Genomic DNA, 19,500 nt, shown 5'->3' on the forward strand with positions numbered 1-19,500 from the left:
TGTGCTGTAATCCTAATGTGTTCAATGTATGATTCTACATATACTTTGTTTTAAGTGTGCTCAAAGGGATTTGCATGGCTCTATCGTACCACCCACACACAGATCTGTAAAAGCCTGCCCCATATTACACTCTTGCTGACCCACTTAAGGTGTTTAACAAACTGTGGACCTCATTGCTATTGCTGTTTGCAGCCATCTTAACAATCCATCTGGATGTCTGAAAGAAAAAAGTCACTTTAAAACTTGATTGCAAGGGACTATGATGTCCTGAAGATGACCAGTACACAAAAGACATGTGAATGACAGAACAAGATCCTGGCCCGTGATTACTGCCATCTTGAGGTATCCATGTCTGAGGCACACCTAGCAAACACATCTGTGAAAAGCACTTGGTAAAATAGAATATTTTGAAATCAAAGGAATATTGAACAGGCCGTATCCTTTGGAGTGTTTCCTTTAAATATGTATTTTTCATTCAGGCCCCATATTGAAAAAAGTTCAGCGATGTGATTTGGTCAAATATATTTGGATGAAAGATGGAAAATCCTTTCTTCTCTGTTAAAAGGAAAGACTCATTCTACACTAGTGGTGCTTTAAGTCTTGAAAATATTGGGCTGAATGATACTGTGTTGCATTTGAAGTACCCTGCCTTCTCTCTTTCAGGGCAGGTTTCATTCTCTGTTGAATCTAATAGATCGATTTCAAAGCAAAGCTATGAAAATGCTAATGCCATGAAACCTACAGGAAATGAATCCTAAAAATCATTCCAATAATACCATCAGCTAAATCGAAGACAAATAGAAAATGAAACGTAGACTTAACTATGTTAAGTCGACATGCGATTTGACTTAATGCCACAACTAAGGTTGCTCAGCTCAAAATGAAATCCTAATATAAATATTTCATTTACTTGATTTAAGCATTGCACTCAGTCCAAGGTCCTCCGACACACTTGAAATGATTCAGCAGGGAATTGTTTATTATTTTTTTTAAAGTTCCTAGAGATTTCCCAGGTTGTGAATTTAAGCACCTATGCTCCTGAAGCTGCGTATCCTGTGGATGTGCCTTTGCAGGAGCTTTCATCATCACTGTTGTGCAGAATAAATGTGTTCTTTTCCTGGAATTGGGATGTTTAAGGCTAATTCTATTTTATTTAATCTCTTGTAATGGGTTGAAGACATAAAAATTGTATTAGAGCCACCAACGATATATCGTTTTGCCGATATTATTGCGGAATTTCATGAAATTTGTCTTATTTTTGATGAATAAATAAAATACAGGTCAGTTCATATATATAGACTGTGTCTGTGAATATTAAACTTCAAAAAGACTTATTTAAATACAAATGTTCTGCATGTTCATTTGATTACCATAAAATACACAGCACCGAATTTGTGAATCAATATTGATTTGTATCAACAAACACTGATTTATATAATGGTGAAAATAAGTGCAATGTCGAAACAACATTTTAATTAAATTAAGTATTTAATATTACAATTATTTACTCCAATTAGTTACATAAATCAATATTTGCAGTAAATGACCCTGTATGAAGATAATCTAAATGCATTAAATTATTGTAGCAAAAGAGAGTACTGAATAGACCCGGCCCTAAAAATAGAAGTCAATAGTCAAAAGTCAACAGTAAAAGTCAATTTAGAAGTCAATGTTTTTTATTGTTGTTTTTATTTATTAAAAAAGTTTTAATTAATGTTTTATTGCCAGCCCTAATAATGCTTATAACAAACTGCTCCCTTGCTTTACTCATCAGGAAATAGGATTTCTCCATTTTAGTGATCAAACTAAGTCTGTGTCACTAGCTTTCTAGTAAATGTTTAGCTTTCTCCTCAAGTGTGCATTCAATAAGAGCGAGAGAAAAAAAAACTAAAGCAGAGATGGTTTTCTGATGAGAGCAGAGAGAGGTTTGTCATCAAGTTTTCTAAGACAATTCAGATCTCAAATAGTCTTTTCAACGACACTTCAAAACAATCAAACAATGAAGCCCATCTGTCTCGTGTGTTTCTCTCCGGCTCTGCCATACTCTGCACACCCTGCAGTAGGAAATGAAAACCCATGGTACTCTGGGTTGTAATCATCCAACAAACAATTCGCAAATATACATTTGTGTATGGAATTGTGAAATTTCCTGAAGAGACTATAAAACTGAAGTTTAATGAGAGACATTCTTGAAAACTTTATGACACACTGACATAAAGAGGTACGTTCACTGAGGTGAATATATTCATTGTAATTTACTCAGTTCTTATTCTTATGTGGAACACCAGAGAGCCAATAAATGATTTCAGCTCTGTGTTGATACTGAGTTCATGGACTAGTGATGTATAGAAATGTGTTTCTTGAAAACACAATAGATATTTCTCAAAGACACATTGACTGCAGTACTGCTGCTGATCATTCCCACGTCTCTGTTTTTTTACGGATACTGAACGAATTGTTTAGCATTTGCTAGGAAGCAAACAGTATTACAATGGTGCAGTGGACTCAAAGACTAGGATTTAAAAAGTTGGAGCTGTGGTACAGGATATAGGTAATTCAGGTTTAAATCTGGTCTGATTCCCCAGTAATTTCATTTTATTTTGTCACTCTGTCTTTTTTAGCTAGACCTTCAAGAAAAGCACTTCATCTAGCTTTAAGCCCATACTCAGTATGTCTGCTTGAACCACCTTCTGATTAATGACTCTGTTGCCAAATTACAGTTGGGATTCAATGGTGTTGTACTAAAACAAGCACCCGATGACCTCTGTCGACACAGGTGATGGTATGTTAGTGACCATCTTGTAAACCAAGTTGAACAATTTTTAGAACCTTCACCAAACATCTCCAGTGAAGACAAGGTGATTTTAACCTTGTCCACTGGGGAGTGCCGTGTAGGATGCAGAGGATTGTCTAAATGTAAATAAGTGAAGCGTCTCGGAACAAGTTTCCCTGAAGTTCAGCTGTAATGGATAACTGCACCCGGTCAGTAATTACTCACTGTCTCTCCTCCATGGTGTTTTCATTACTCCCCTTATGATCTGTCAACGTCGACATGAAAAGTCTTTGGATATCTCCCTTTGTTGTGCTCGACAGAGCCACCATGTGAATTTCCGCAAACATTCCGACACCTCATTCTGCGCTCTCTCAGTGACTGGTTGAGGTTCAGAAGGGACTTTTTTTGTAATTTGACTGAATGAGATGAAAGTTGGTGTAACATGTTCCTATATGTGCACATGCATACACAATCTAATACATCAAATGTACATTTTATTACAAAATTATTTAAGGTATTAATCTGATTGCACATATATTATTTTCTTTAGTCTTGTGCATGTTCCTGCACATTCTTAAAATCAGCTGGAGATCCTTAAATGTATTTGAGCTGTTATCATGAAAGTACAATGATTAACTGACACCTTTTGCCATATTTGTGACATTGATAAAATGGTCGATATGACATCAGTGGTTCAACCGTAATTTTACAAAGCTACGAGAATACTTTTTGTGTTCAAAGAAAACAAAAATAACAACTTTATTCAATTCTTATCCTCCAAATCATGTCTTCCGCCATTATCAAGACTACCTCTGTATGTAAATGACGCATGCGTCGTGGTACTCTCCATAATGGAGGCAGAGGGTAACTCGGGGGAGAAGAATTGTTATTTTTGTTTTCTTTGCGCACAAAACGTATTTGCATAGCTTTGTAAAATTGCAGTTGAACCACTGATGTCACATGGACTGTTTTACCGATGTTCTTACTACGTTTCTGGGTCTGGGAGCATTTCAGCTGTCTACGGAGGGTCAGAGAGCTCTCGGATTTCATCACAAAAATATCTTAATTTGTGTTCCGAAGATCAGCCAAGGTCTTATGGATTTGGAACGACATGAAGGTGAATAATTATTGACAGAATTTTCATTTTTGGGTGAACTGTCCTAGTAGACCCAACTGTTGATATCGTTATATGTTGTCAGTGATATGGTATTTATGAGGTGCATCATTTAATATAGATGTGTCATATGAGAGGCATGATTGAATACAGAGTGAACCAGGTAAACATTTGCTTTAGCCTAGAGGCATTTGTTAGCCCTGGTATATCTGTCTGCTCAATTCATGTTTAAAATTCAAAATCAAAAAATTACTATTCATTTTCTGTGTATAGGAGTTGAATTTTGTCGTGAATGTTTAGATTTAAGTTTAAGGATGGACTCCTTTAATCTGTGCTCTATTCGTCACTCCATCATTGCATGGCGATTACGAGTGACAATGAGGGAAAAGTAGGCCAGGAGAAAACAGAGCGCATGACACATGTAAGCAGCAGTGAAATGTGTTTGAATACAAATTTCTGGGGAGTTAGGCTTACACACGCCAAATACCGATGATGTCTTATTTCCTACCCCTCTCCTCACCCCTCCACCCTTCGCTTCCTCCATTCCGAGAGAGTGCCGTTAAGTGCTTGGTTTGCGTGCAGGTGCTAAAATCACACAAAATCCCACTCGCTGTTTTCTCAGAGGCTAATTAATGGTACTTTGAGAGCCGCATCTAATAATTCAAGGTTAGCAAAAGACCAAGGGTTATGGTCTAATGAGACCGTGTTGGATAAAACAATGTTTTGCCACCACTATGTGAGGAAGCCGCTGATGAATTAATGAAGTTGTCATACTTTACAGGAACTATGGGAATTAATAGTTGCTATGTCACCATCAACTGACGTCTATTAATGTGTTGAGGAGGATTTCCATTGAATTACATTTTCATGGATTTGTTTAGTTTATAAGGACCTGAATTGATTTAATTCTGGATCTTTCTTATAGATTAATTCATTAATTAATTTAAATGCCTGTTGGGTATTCTATTTCTCACAGGTGAAGCTTCCATGATTTAAAGTCTCATTATGAGAAGTCGCATAAAATGAGACAGGATGCTCAATCATATGTTTGAGGCAAATTAATTGCCAAATTAAAAAGTATCCTGTAACTTGCATTTATAATTTGATTAGAAGTAACAGCCTTTCTCGGCCCTGGTCCTAAACTAGGCTTTCTTTTTGTCCTGTAAAATACACCCCCACCCATGATAAAACAAATTTATGGCTATTATATATCCTTCAACCTTTCCCATCTTGGGTTCCCTCCATAAAATATAATGGGGAAAAATGTGTGAATAGTGCCAGAAGGAGCCACTTAACAGTAGATTGTATGGAAATTAAGCCATGAAGGCATAAACACTGTTAATTAAAACCTGAGAAATTGAGAAGTGTAAATGTTAAATTATGGCATGCAACAAGCCACAGCAGGCAGCACCTGAGGTGCTAGTGTGTTTTTAGGCCTGCTTTCACATTTGCAAACATACTAGAGTAAAGAAATAAATATAAATAAAATGTAAATAAGTTATTTAAATTATAAATTACATAAAATACATTATATATTTATTCAATTGAATAAACTTATTAAAAAACACTACTGTTCAAAATAATAGTAATAAAAACTATTAATAATATATATTTTTAACACTGATGCATTGAATCCATCCAGAAAGAGCCCTGGATTTTCTCCTAAATAGGCCCACCACAACTACAGACAGTCACTACTATCTCACAATATTACAGCAATCGTATTGCATTTATGGCAAATAACATCACAAAACCCATGGTGACCCTGCTGTCAAAAACAATAGAAACCATCACAGAAATTCTAATGATTTCCATTGGGGGGGCATATTACATTAGGATTTAGTGGCTTTAACAAAAGACCAATTACCAGTAGAGACCAACAGGAGTTTTCATTAAAACCAATACAATTTTCATTACAACCAGTTAAACCATTACAAATTATGTGATGGTTTCTATTTTTTGTAACAGAGGACTGAAATACATGTATTAGCCTATTGTATGAAATAAAATATTTGAAATCTACATGAAAAGAGCAGAATGCAAAATGTATATGACAATGATAAACATAAACCTAGAATCTAGAAACCTGAAACAACAGAATTCTTCAGTTTGAGTATTCATATGTATGTGTGTGTCATGCTAATCAGATTAATCACCTTATAGGCTACTTCATTTACTCTATTTTCTAACTCAGTAGCTCTCAAATGTAACCTGTTGTAGAATCACTGCTGTCTCTTTGTGAATGAATGGATATTTATGCCAGACAATGTGGAGTGATAAATAACAGTGGACGCTCGGACTAGGGGTGTCCTGGGATTTTACTATTGTGCTATAGACTACATGCTGTGTATAGTGAGAGAGGTGGGCAAAGGTAACCTGATGCAACTGTTTACTTTTTTTTTCCTTTTAGCTTCTCCCAACCGCCTTTATCTTCACGTCTTTTGCTTGCCATCACGAGCCCACTCTTCTTCGCATCAGTTTCTGTTTCTTATAAGCAAAAATAGATTGCATTAGCACCCCCTTTTGCCGGCCGCCAACATTCTTCGTTTTTCTTTGATGATGAACCAGCCAGGCCGACGTCCAGATGGCCAGTCTGCCCCTGAATCCATCTAAAATGACAGATTTTTTACCATTATTTAAGTCTTTACTCTTTCAAAGAAATGCTGTTTTTCCTATTCATTCAATTTTCTATTCATCAAAGAATCCTAAAACAATGTATCACGTCACAGTCTTTCTTAACACCAAATCAGCATACATATTTTTTTTTCTGAAGTATTATGCTGCACTGAAGGCTGGAGTAATGGCTACTGAAAATTCAGCTTTGCCATCACAGGAATAAATTACATTAAAAAATATTTTCAGATAGAAACAATATTGATTTTTATGTACAGTATTTGTGTCAAATAAATGCAGTTTTGGTGAGCATAGACTTTTTTTTTATATTTAGAAAATCAAATGGTTGTGTAAATGATTTACATTAAATGGTTGTTTTAAGGCTGTTTATCACAGAATAAACATAGATCACAATTATATGGCTTATTCTATACCGACTGTCTCTTATTCTGTAAGAAAATTAAATTCTGTAATGCTTGTTTTGCATTATTAGTCTGATGAATAGCAGCATTATCATTGTAATTTAGGAAAAACTTATTTTGGACGCTGAGCACTGATTTTATATTCAAAGCCGCTGTACTGATCAAAGATAAATTCAATTCTCCCTGATGGTTTCCAGTGACTGTGCAAAAGTCAGCGGCTTTGTGATTTAATATCCCAATGAATGATAAGCTATTTATCGCTCTCACAGCAGACAATTCTTTAATTAGAAAGATTTGCTTATACACTTAAGCTTTGATAAAGAAAATTCAGTCTTTTCTCTAGCTCTTAAGATATGAAATCTTTCTAGACAGCAGTTCATTTGGTTATTCAGAATATCCAAGAGCAGTGATTCCCAACCACATGTACTTAAGATGGTCCCAGGGGGTGCTTGGAAAGATTTTGATTTGCTTTGGTAAACCTGTAAGTCTTGTAAATTCTCATTAAATTTGTACAAATGATGGTGTAATCACTCTTGGGTGATATTTTGATACTTGTTGCGCTTCAGTGCTTTTTGAATTCCACCTTACAAAGACTACATATGACTTCACTTCTGTTAAGTGTCCCATCTGGTTCTGATTTATGAATAAATTCACTGGCAATTCTTTCTCAGAGAGTGTTTCTATCATAGACAAAACAGAGAAATGAGCTCAGGTGTTTTATTAAAGGGACTTGCTAAATCTGTTATCACCCACAGTGTATTTTTATTCTTTTTTCCCCATGAATCATCATGATGCTGGCCAGTTTAATCATGTTACTGATAATGTTAAATAATTTGACAAGTTTAAAAGGAGCGCTTTTCAGGTTTGGTGTCAGTGAAGAAGACTTTTAAATGCTTTTACACTTCACAACTTTTTGCTGTCTTGCCAGCTTGCATCCTCTGTTTAAATGTCTTCATCTCAGGGTAGGTGTGCCAAACATAGACGCAGGGAGTCGTTATGACTCACAAATGAAGGAAGGAGTGATATGAGGCACAGCCGGAGGTCTGTGGATTGCAGCATCTGCTTAAAACGCAGATACGTGAAGAAACAGACGCTATTAAGTGTTTGCAGGGAAGAGGGGCCTTTAGTCAGTAAGTCAGTTTTTCAGAAACACGGTTTCCCTGGCCATTGTGCTGTTATTACAATCACTTTTATCCTCTAAAAGTGAGAGGCTGATTAAAAAATGTGAACACAGAGGTGAACATTACCGTGGTTGATGTTACACATTAACTAGATTCATTGAGTGTGATTAATTGATCGGTCCTTATTGATTGGTCAGTTTAATCAGGATTTTGATGTTAATCTAGCTGTATTTAAGCGTAAATCGTGTGAAATCTGCACCTTTGCTGCTGCCTCAATGATTATTAAGACAGTGAGTCTGCTTGATCTATATATTGAGTGACGTCCATTAAACTCTTTAAGATGCAGTTACAGTGTGGATCATTTAACTGCATCTGTGTTAGTTGAGTGCATATGTAGTTTGCACTACCGGTGGTTTGATTATATATTTTTCCATAGTAGGTTCTTTAGATCGTAGACTCATAAGTGCATTACCGCCACCTATCTCTCAAATGGACCATTGAGACTCCTAATTGTGATTGTAGATAGAGTGTCAAAGGTCCATTTAAGAGATAGGTGGCGGTAAGAAGAAGAAGAAGACGTGTCATTTGCAGGCTGAAGAAGAAGACGCGAATGCGCTCAGGACAGTTCGGACATTGCGGTGAATCAGAAGTAAAAAACAATATAAATACTGTTCAGTTTCTTGCACAGACCAGTCGTTTCGTGTCTTGACACATCAATGTATCGTCACGAGCTGCAGGGTGTCTAATTTGGTTTTGTTTGTGTATGTTTTTTTGACTCTCAAAGCCTTGATTCCCATCTACTTACATTATACAACTAACAGACTGCAACAGTTTGAGTTAAAGGGGTCATATGATGCTGCTAAAAAGAACATTATTTTGTGTGTTTGGTGCAATGAAATGTGCTTATGTGGTTGAAGGTTAAAAAAACACATTAATTTCCACATACTGTACATTATTGTTTCTCCTCTATGCCCCGCCTTCTGAAACGCGTTGATTTTTACAAGGCTCATCGCTCTGAAAAGCGAGGTGTGCTGTGTTTGGCCAGCTATCTAGTGCATTCTGATTTGCCAAATGCCTCAAGCTTGTGACGGAAATGTTACAGAGTGAGCCACGGTCTAGAGTGAGCGGAGGCCGGATTGAGTGAGCAGAGGCGGGCAGCTTGAGAACAGTGCAGCAGCGGATTCTACGAAGGAGCGTACCTTGGGCTTGCAGCAACCACATGTGACGACCCCGGGCTGGACAGCGATCTACAGTGCAAAGTTGATGTATTTCCTCAGCGACCAGCACAGATCAGCCCCAGGCATGACGAAGCGGATATCATCCTCTTTCGGAAGGCCAAACAAAGTAGTTTCACTTTCACAGTGAAACACACAGCGTCTATACGACATGGTGGTGGTGGCAACAACAATACTACAACGAAAATAAAAGGTACACCTTCTTTCTTTGCGTGAACATCTAGGCAGCATTATGCAAATCTTGCCACATACTGGCGTAGAGATGTGGGGGTGTGTTAGAACGAGCCGTTTCAGGGGGGCGTGGATGAGTGTTAACTTTTATAAAGAATATCTCTTTGGATTTGAGACTTTAGTCTTTGCAACTTTACAGATCTTTTTTATCCACCAAGAGCTTGTAACACTCCAAAGAGAAAGGAAAAATCGCATCATATGACCCCTTTAAAAATCTTTGTTTGTGTTCTACTGAAGAAACAAAGTCACCTACATCTTGGTTGCCTTGGGGGTAAGCAGATAAATATACATATATATATATATATATATATATATATATATATATATATATATATATATATATATATATATATATATATTTATATATATATTTTTTTTTTTTTAATATATTTATTTTTTTTTTTTTTTTTTTTGGGTGAACTATCCCTTTAAACTTACATGACTTTCTTTTCTTTTGTGGAACATAAAAGAACATTCCTTTTATGGTCTCATTCCTTTTTTTTTGTACATATGTACATTTGTACATCATTGTACCAAATTTTTTTATTGTAAAAAAAAATAAATGGCCTGTCAGTGAAATCATTCATTAGAACTTATACATGTTAACATGAACTGCATAGGGCCAAAAATATGCTTAATTATTGACATATGAAGTTTGATAGTTTTATAAATGTTTAAACATCAACAGGAGTGTGATTTACCTATAAACCCATATTAAAGAAAGACTGTAATTTCCTTCTTCCTTTTTAAAAGTGATTACACATTTATTTTGATTATAAATGTTATTTCATGTTTAGCAGAACTATGCATGCACATTAATATTTATTGTTGCACAATAACATTTTATCACTTGTATCATTTACTCTGCTATCCACAGCCCACCAGTGGAGATCCAGTTCTCTAAATGATAGTTTCTTAAAAAAGAGAAGTATTTTAATTTCTTGAAGAACTTAAAGAGGTTCTCATGAGGCATCAAGTGGTAAAACCCATATTGGTTTTGGAATAGTTTGTATTTGCAGGCAATTAAAATGCACTCTCATCTATTCCAATTCATGGAACAATAGTATGTTCTGCCCATTAGCATTCTCATTCATCTCAGTGACCGTTTTTCAGGACTTGCTGCCTCTGTACACGGGCTCGCAAAACTTTTTTAGCCAGTAACCTGACTTATTTCTCAGGAGCTGTTGAAAAGTGACTTCAAGATATGCTTACAGTGGCTGGCTGATGGCTCCATGCAAAGTCCATTTGACACTTTTACATTTTATTTTATTTATTTATTTTTTTGAAAGAAACTTTTATTCAGCAGGGTTGCAGTTAAGCAATAGCGACAGTAAAGATGACTATAAAGAAGTTATAGAAGATTACTATTTCTAAAAAAATATGTTCTTTTAAACTTTCTATTCATCAAAGAATCCTGGAAAAAATGTATCATGGTTCCCAAAAAAAATTGTTAAACTGTTTTTAACATTGATAATAAGAAATGCACCAGGGGCTAACAGGGGGTAGCACAACCAGATTATGTCGTATTTGTACTGGATTAGTTTTGTTCAACTCTTTGTTATGATACTGTAGTTTCGGTGCTAAAACCTAGTTTCATTTTACACATAAAGCAACACACTCTGGTAATGGATGATAGAGCATGTGTCATGTGGTCTTTTTCAGCTGTCTCGTTAATTTGCTGAGTCGGAGTGTAAACCATGGCTGGGCAATACCCAGCACGTCCTACAGCCTCTGCGTTTTATCTCTTGGCTTTTGTCAAACAGGCACCGGGACATGTCCTACTTGCAAGTGGCAAGTTGAAGCATCCTAAGGCATGGGAGAAGGTTCCAATTATAGCACAGCATATTTTTATTTGGCAAAAAAGGCTGAAAGAGCAGACGGGTATCAAACAACAGTGACAGGAGTTCAAGGGGGTTATCACAAACCTTGCCAATTACCGCGTTACCCACCAAACGAGAAACAATGGCCAGATCAAAGAGCCTCTTATGACTCATAGCAGTTGTTGTTTGCAAAACTCTGATCTGGAAACCAATGCTGCTGTAATGTACGACATGAATTTCTTTTTTCAAGACTAAATGCATCATGGGTAAACCAAAGGCATTTTTTTTCCACAAAGAGATGTTAAATGCTTTCTCTTCTGAACCCTTTTCCTCTTTCAGTTGCTTGCTCTAAATTGACCAAAATATGGCGATTTCCTATAGAGGTCATTAATGCATGTAGTGTTTGTGTGCTAAGGAGCAGTTTTGTTCTCTTCAGAGACATTGTGTATTATTCTCTGCTGGTGCACTGCTATATTTAGAAGCCTTTAGTTTTCTTTACTAGCACAGACGGCTTTTGTCCCGCTTAGCCTTTATGCTTGAAAGTGGTCTTCCAGGAAAATCATTTTGTAAAATGTATTGAACTAACACTAGTCATGGAAAAATGCAATACTTGTGAAGGAAATTTCCAAATTATGTTGGAAGCCCTTTTCTGCCCTTTCAATTTCTGTCAGTATATTAGGTATTTTGTTAAACTTTACTGTAAGGTTCCATCCATTAATGTTAGTTAATTCATTGGATATTGTGAACTAACTGTTAACTATGTTAACTAACTATATTTTTGCAGCATTTATTAATTTTGCTTGATGTTTGTTTTCTGTGTGTACTTTTTTTTTACATTTCAGGTTTTATAAATGAGCTAATGTATTCTAAAAGAACATTAATTAAAAATTAGCTATTGTATTTTAATGCTGCAAATTCAGTGTTATTTTCTGGTGCTTTGTGACATGTTGGATATATTGGCTAACACAGTTTTACTCATAAATTAAATAGGTTTTTTCAAATGAATTGCTTACACAGATGTGATTTTTATTTTTATTTTTTTTTTGTACAAAATTTCCTTTTAAAAGTCCATGAAATTATTCTTGGTGGACATAATATTTCTAATTTTCCTAATAATTCTACACTGAACCTCCAAATGCATGTGGAAACAACATAAAGACAGTATTTTCAATACTTCATATTTTAAATGTCTGTAAAATGCCATCTTTTTACTAAGTAGTACTATGAATGAAGGCTATTTATTTTCAGTTTCTGGGATAAAATGATAGCCATTCAACAGTATAATTGAAAGCCAGGCATAAACCGCAAATTATATTTTTTTTATTTATAATTTTTTAGTTATAATTTATTATCTATTAAATAAAGTGGGGAACATTTGGTATTAATATTTTTATTTGAAGATCAATCCTCTCGATACAACATCAGTGTCGCAAATATTGTTACTTACAGCAAGTATAAAAAATACAGAAATGAACACACTATTTTTTCCCAGCCCTGGTAATACCTCAGTTCATTTTTAATGCATTAAGTCATAATTAATCACAATACACTAAATCTGAAAATGCTTCTCAGTGGCGTATAAAGTTCATAGCTTAATGCACATCTAATGTACAATGCATTTAATGCGTGTCCTGTCGAGCTAATGGACAGCAGAGCTGCTCATCGAAAAATCTTTTGTGCAGTCAGTTCCATTTAAAATAAATATACCTCACATGCAAATGTCACCCCTTGTGCACTTGCTGCTTAGATATTCCTGTAAGTGTAATTCATGAAGTAATTTACAATTTCAATAGACACAAATACAGCAGTGCTTTAAAAAAAAAAACAGCGCACTAAAATTGGACATTTTGGAAAGATTAAATCCACATTCATTTGGATTTTCACATTGTAAAAAGGCAGAGCTGATTCCTTAACAATCTACAAACCGCCGTTCCAAAGTCAATGTTGAAAGCATCTCAAGGCATTGTGGAGGAACTGTCTAGAAGCATAAAAAGAGAGTGTGACAGCGAAAAGACACTTATGAATGCAGACAAGCAGTGAAAAGGGACCAAAACAATAGTGTTGCACTTCAATGAAGAGCTACCGAGCGTGTGCCATGGCTTCTGACGGCAGCGAGAAACCAGGATTGAGATGAAAATGAGGAAAACAACATGAAGGGGAAAGAAAAGATGCGTGCGAGCGTGCAGAGAAAGAGAGAGAGCGATTGTTTGGAAGGGGAGGGGGTTACTTGAGGGGAACAGGGCTGGCTAAATAGGAATCATCCCTCTTAGCCAATGAGTTTAAAGAGAGAAGCAGATGTCACAGGAGTGAGAGGGACCACCTCCACAAGCTCAAGCACCCTCAGTGAAAAGAGCGCAATGAGCTGTGCACTGTCACATCGGCAGTTGCTATCTCCTCTCTCTCTCGTTCTCACTCTCCCGCTTGCTTTGGCAGGCTGTCAGCTGGAAGCATCAGCGTAGGTAAGACTTGCATGTTATGTCTCTGCTTGTAGATTAGCATAGGATGCCTGAATGGTCATTAAAGTGTGTTTGATTTGCCATTTTGTGGCAGTTAGACGTGAGTTTCTCCTGATAGAGGTGCATTCACAGAAACTGAGGAGGATCTTATGTAAATGTCGTGGCTCAGAGCTGATTTTATGCAAACTTTGATATGAGACGAGAGGAGAGAGTCACAGCAGCAGCTCTGAGATCTGCTCTTCCTGAGTGCATGAATTATAAATAAAGGAGGGCTCCAAATGAATGGAGTCACTTTGTGTGGTCTCCTAAACATGCCGGTTCAAGTGGTCCGATCCATGGGCAGGAAAATCAACGTTTAGATGCAGCAAACCTCAGGTTGAAACGACAGCTGTGGATTTTTTTGTTGTTGGTGGCTTTCACTGTGTTCAGCATGTTTTATCTTTCTCCTGACTGTAATAAACGCCTGCCGGCTCTCGCTCAAACCAGGGTCCCAAATCTTTTTGTTTGAGGGGGGTGTGCTTAGACTAATCAGTTCTATTATGTGTGAAGCAGACAACAATGTGGAAAGGTGTATGTAATGCAGTTTTTTTCAAAGCTGACTGTGATTGTCAGTAATTGTTACTATCAATGCATGAGGCATTAATGCTGAATATGTGGAATATCTACAAAATTTCTCCAATCAGCAAATATATAGTGGGCTGTTGTTGTTTCGCAGCGATATTTTTGTCCCAGGAGTTGGATGTTGAAGCATGTCTTTGAACTTCCATGACTCACTGACGCTTACCTGCCCTACTTTGAGAAAAGGATGATAAAGTATTATTCATACTTCACGTAGGAATTCAGATGAAAGCCTTACAATCTATTACCTGCATTGCTTTTGCCCTATTTTCTCAAGAGTACAATACTTGAAAGTTTGATCAAAATATCAGACGGGAAAATGCTTTGTGTTATTTAGTCAAGGCGACACATGGAGACGGCTTTGTGTGGCCCACATGTCCGTTTTGTGTTGCCTTTAAATTAGAGTTTTAATTCCTTTTTCAAAAATATAGAAGGTGCTGCAAACTTCTGGATTTTTTTTTTTTCACATGCAAATGAGTTTTGTGGTGAAATACATGAGAGTCAGATGCAAATTTGGTGCAACTTTGACAACAAATGTGCACTAAAGTCAATACTTTAATCGACTTTGTCACACCGTCGTCTTTTCTGAGGAATAAATAAATTCAACTCGCTACTGAAAATAGCTCCATTTGGTCCACATACTCTATAAGTAATGTATATGTGTCTTATATTTCATTTATACTCTTGATGCCATGTGGAGGAAAAGTGTTGTTCTGCGGCAGCATTTCGCCTTAATCAGCGTCAACCATCAGACGTTTGATCATCATCTCTATCTGAACGACTTTCAGCCAACCAGGACGTAGACATACCTCCCCTCTTGAGAGTCATCTCTTACTGTGATTAACCAAGCACAGCTGAGCTCTCCTGTCTCTTAGAGTTTGTGGATGTACGTTCTCTCCTGCCGTTTGTTTTCAGTTGTGGTGAATTAAAGCTGAAAATGAGAAACTGTGCTCATGCTCATTGCTGCTTGCTCTGTTTTTGCAGTTGTTTCTGGAGGCGTCTCAGGTGTGACAATCAGGCAGAGTAATGGCAGGTGTGGACTGATGCATATTCGCAGGCTTGAATCATTCATATAAATAAGATGGAGAGCTCAGGGCCCGACCGTGCCGAGGCTCAGAGACTGGCTGTGAATCACTCTAACACCCCGTCAACTCTGAGAGCCACATCAGTATAAAACTAGAGCGCTTCCCTTACATTCAACAAAGTTGTCTACAATGCAAGAGTGTGATTTGCAGTGTAGGCTGCTTCAGTGATTATACTGAGAAAGGTCTAGTTTAGTTGCATTTTGTTGTGTAACTCGCTCACAGTGTAAAGAGTTTATAGAATACAGTCTGTATAAAAGAAAATTCATTAATGAGATCTCATTAATCTCAATTATCTCCTTGCAATCTCAAGATTTTCTCTTCTATAGTTTCAGATTTTGACACAAACTGCACTTAAATTTATCAAGTTAATAAAGTCTGCTATTGCAAGCCAGAGATTTTAACCAGGGGTTAGAAACAATTGTTAATTCTGAGCAGAATTATTATTATTATTATTTTTTACATTAATTTTTCGGACTTGCTTTCCAAATGGTAACTGTTTAGAATGAAATTAAATAATGGTAAATAATGTTCCTTTTTATGTTGTCAATGCTATTATACAGCATTTATGCTACATACATTACATTTATAATGTCACAAAATATTTCTATTTCAAATAAATGCTGATCTTTTTAACTTTATATTCATTAAAAAATCCTGAAAAAAGTGTTATAGCTTATAGCAAAAAATAGGAAACAGCATAGCTGTTTTCAGTATAGGTGATAATGAGAAATGTTTGTAGCAAATCAGCATATTAGAGTGATTTCTGAAAGAAAATTCAGCTTTGCTTCACAAGTCGAAATTACATATTAACATATATTAAACTGAAAACTGTTATTTTAAGTTTTAAGTATTAATATTTCACAATATTGTTGCTTTCACTGTATTTTTGATCAAATAATGCCGTCTTGGTGATCATATGAATTGTAATGTAATTGCATGAATAATGATGATTGATATTGATATATAACACATTACAAGTTACATTATTCAATATATATATATATATATATATATATATATATATATATATATATATATATATATATATATATATATTTTTTTTTTTTTTTTTTTTAAATCTTTGTTCTTTGCTTTAATGAAAAATTATCAGAGCAAAATAATATAATTATTAGCTGATTTATGTTTTATGTTTGCTAAAAATAACATTTGTTTTCAGCATTTGTTTTTGTCTCCTCAATCCAATTCTAGTCCCTGATACAACTGCACACATCTCATCAGATTTTCCTAAAATCAATTTATCTGATTTATGCTGTCCATATTAATTGCATAGCTCTACATATTTACCTGTGTGTCAAAAATCGTCTTATTAATGTATTTTTGTCCTAAGGAATTTTATGAGAAACATCAAGAAACATGTTTCTTCTGTCTTTGACCGCTAATTGAACATCACCTTTCTATTAAATGTGAAACTTATAAGTGTTGGTACAAATAAGAGTACAAATAATAATTTTATTTTTCCTTTTTTTTTCTTCACGCTTACTGACCCACATCAAGTTGATTTCCACCTTTTGCTGCGGCACACACAGAGTGATTGAAGTTACAACAAAGCATGAAACAATGAAACAAGACAGTGTTCAGTCAAGCGTTCTCTCTTAATGCAAACAAATGCTGTAATTTCATTGAAATACACCTCACGTGGAAACCAGCTGTTGGTATTTTTCTGCCATTGCTTGTCCATGACACCCAAAGACTCATTCATCTGTTGATGAAAGCGATTGATTAATACTCGAATTAAATGCCGAACACATCTCTGCACGCATATCGCTGAGATGTATTAGAGCGTTTAAGTTCTTGGCAGACTGATTCCTCTGTGAGTCGGTAATGGGCGAGGAATGCCAGGAAGGCCTGACCCCCCCACACAGATAAAAACGATGTGTCCCTGGTGGCCCGGAACATGATTTCAGCCCGTATGAGGTTTCAACAGCTTTCTCCATCAGGCTTCTGTGCAAACAGTGTTGCGGCCCTACTCCAGTGTTTATCGATTGAACTGTTCACTCTATCAGTCATCTGATCGTGCTCTCCTTCCTTAGTTGCTTCTCTTAAACATCACAATTCTACTTCTGAAAATCACAGCAGTCAGTTTAGGGCAAGACAAGAGAGAAACATAGAAAGAACATCTCCAGTTATCTGTAAATATGTCTTTTAGCAGAACTACTGTACATCTGTCAAGTCCATCATTGTCTTTCTGGAGTTCCTCCTGGATCTGTCCTTGGAAAAACATGCAGTATTATGAAAATTATGGTGATTTCCGTGGCTCACTTAGCTTGAGTATTTCTCCTCCTTGCACGTCTGCCTAACTTCAGATGACCTTTACAATCTGCGCATGTCGAAGTATAAGTACACATCAGTAGTGCGGCTTCATCAGAAACCAGGAAATGACATGTTTTTTCCTCCTCCCGCTGTTTCTCGATGCACTGTATGTCTTCAGGGAGCTTGTTTATGGCTTCTGAACCTCACAGACTGTTTTAAAGAGGCCTGAAGTGACATTAGAAACTGAAACACAGCAACTGGAATGAATATGGTGATTAATTGTGTTTCTGAAGGATGATGTTGACCAGTAGAGGACATTTGAATGTCTCTTTGAACTGAAAGGCTTTCTTTTCTTCTAGCCAAACTAAAAAGGCATGCAGCTCATAAGGTCTTTTTTTATCTTGTGTGTGTATGCGCGTGTGTGTGTGTCTGTGAATCAGAGCTTTGCTTGTTACCCTACGATGATGAAAGGAAGACGAAGCCTTCGTACATACATATTCAGGTCTCTCTGTAATGGATCTGTGCATGGATGCTTTAGCCGACACAAAAGCAAGGAATAGGCATGTGGAAAGCTATTTGTCAACGACAGCTGAACTGACCAGCCTGATTCCTGTGCATTTTAATGGCCTCCTCTCCATGTGCCGCTGCCTCTGTAGTGCGTACAAGGTACAGATTGCTTTATCATTTTAAATGAAACCTACTGATGTGAAGATATATTGCCCACAGCTGTCTCATAAATCTGTGAGATGGGATAATTTCTCTGAAGCCTGAAGAGTTTTATGAAGAAAATCTGAATGGTGTATTCTTGTGAAGAAACCGATGCCATAATGCCAAGGGTGTTTTTTTTTTTCTTTTGAAATCACATCACAAATACACAAGTAATCTTTCACAAATCTCAAAATAAATGTAATTTAAACTTTTTTAATACTGTGCATAATAATATGATGCCTACATTCGCTTACAGCATGCATTAAAAATATTTATTTTAATTTATTCATTAATCAATCAATCAATCAATCAATCAATCATTCAGAATCAGACAATATTGGGTATTTTACATCTTTAGCAAATCTCAAAATAAATTTCTGTTTTCATACTGTATATTATAATTTTGTGCCCAAATTAACTTGTAGCATTTAATATTAAAAAAAAAAATCAGTTGACGTATATATCTATAACTTAAGAATAATTAATTAATAACATTGTTAGATGTAACTTTCAGCAAAAAAAAAAAAAAAAAAAATGCTGATGTGCAATTTAAAATACATTATAATGTTATGCCTAATTTCACTTGTAGCATTTGAAACAATATCATTAATTTGTTTTATGTATTTTACATTAACTAGCATGCAATTTAATGTGTGCCATTAATCAGTTATACAGTCTGTCCGGAACAGTGGAACGTCCCGGTGCTGTTGGACTGTATATCAGCACTTCTGGGATGCTGCTCAACCAATCAAATTCAAAGACCGGGACTAATTGTTATATTCAATACTACTATTGAATACTGGTTCTGCCCATGCATCAACAATTCCCTACATTATTTGTTTATCAAACCCAATTTCCTACTCGATTTACACAGGACAGCACAATCCCCTGCTCTTTACAGTAAAAGCATGAGGTTGCATTTGAATGCAGTTTCACTCTGTCCTTTTGGAGGTGTCACTTTCGCCCGATATATAGATCATGTTTGTCCAGCGTGCTGTCGGCTGGCCGGTGGCACTCTGTCACCAGCTCTGGA

General features: G+C 36.1%; 1 protein-coding gene across 5 annotated transcripts in view; it reads left to right on the plus strand.

The window, feature by feature from the left end:
• The window catches only part of LOC109051652 (thrombospondin type-1 domain-containing protein 7B-like), a 223,531-nt gene that overhangs the window by 41,440 nt on the left and 162,591 nt on the right, over positions 1-19,500 (plus strand). For 2 of the 5 annotated variants that reach the window (XM_042731039.1, XM_042731042.1), the window contains exon 1: positions 13,585-13,788. The exons of 2 other annotated variants lie outside the window; for them this stretch is intronic. The gene's annotated coding sequence lies outside the window, so the exon portion shown is untranslated. Of the gene's footprint in view, positions 1-13,581; positions 13,789-19,500 lie in introns of those variants that run through there. One more of the 5 variants, XR_006155584.1, reaches the window with a different exon arrangement.

The sequence above is a fragment of the Cyprinus carpio genome, chromosome B9, assembly GCF_018340385.1.
Source record: "Cyprinus carpio isolate SPL01 chromosome B9, ASM1834038v1, whole genome shotgun sequence".
Taxonomy (NCBI): Eukaryota; Metazoa; Chordata; class Actinopteri; order Cypriniformes; family Cyprinidae; genus Cyprinus; species Cyprinus carpio.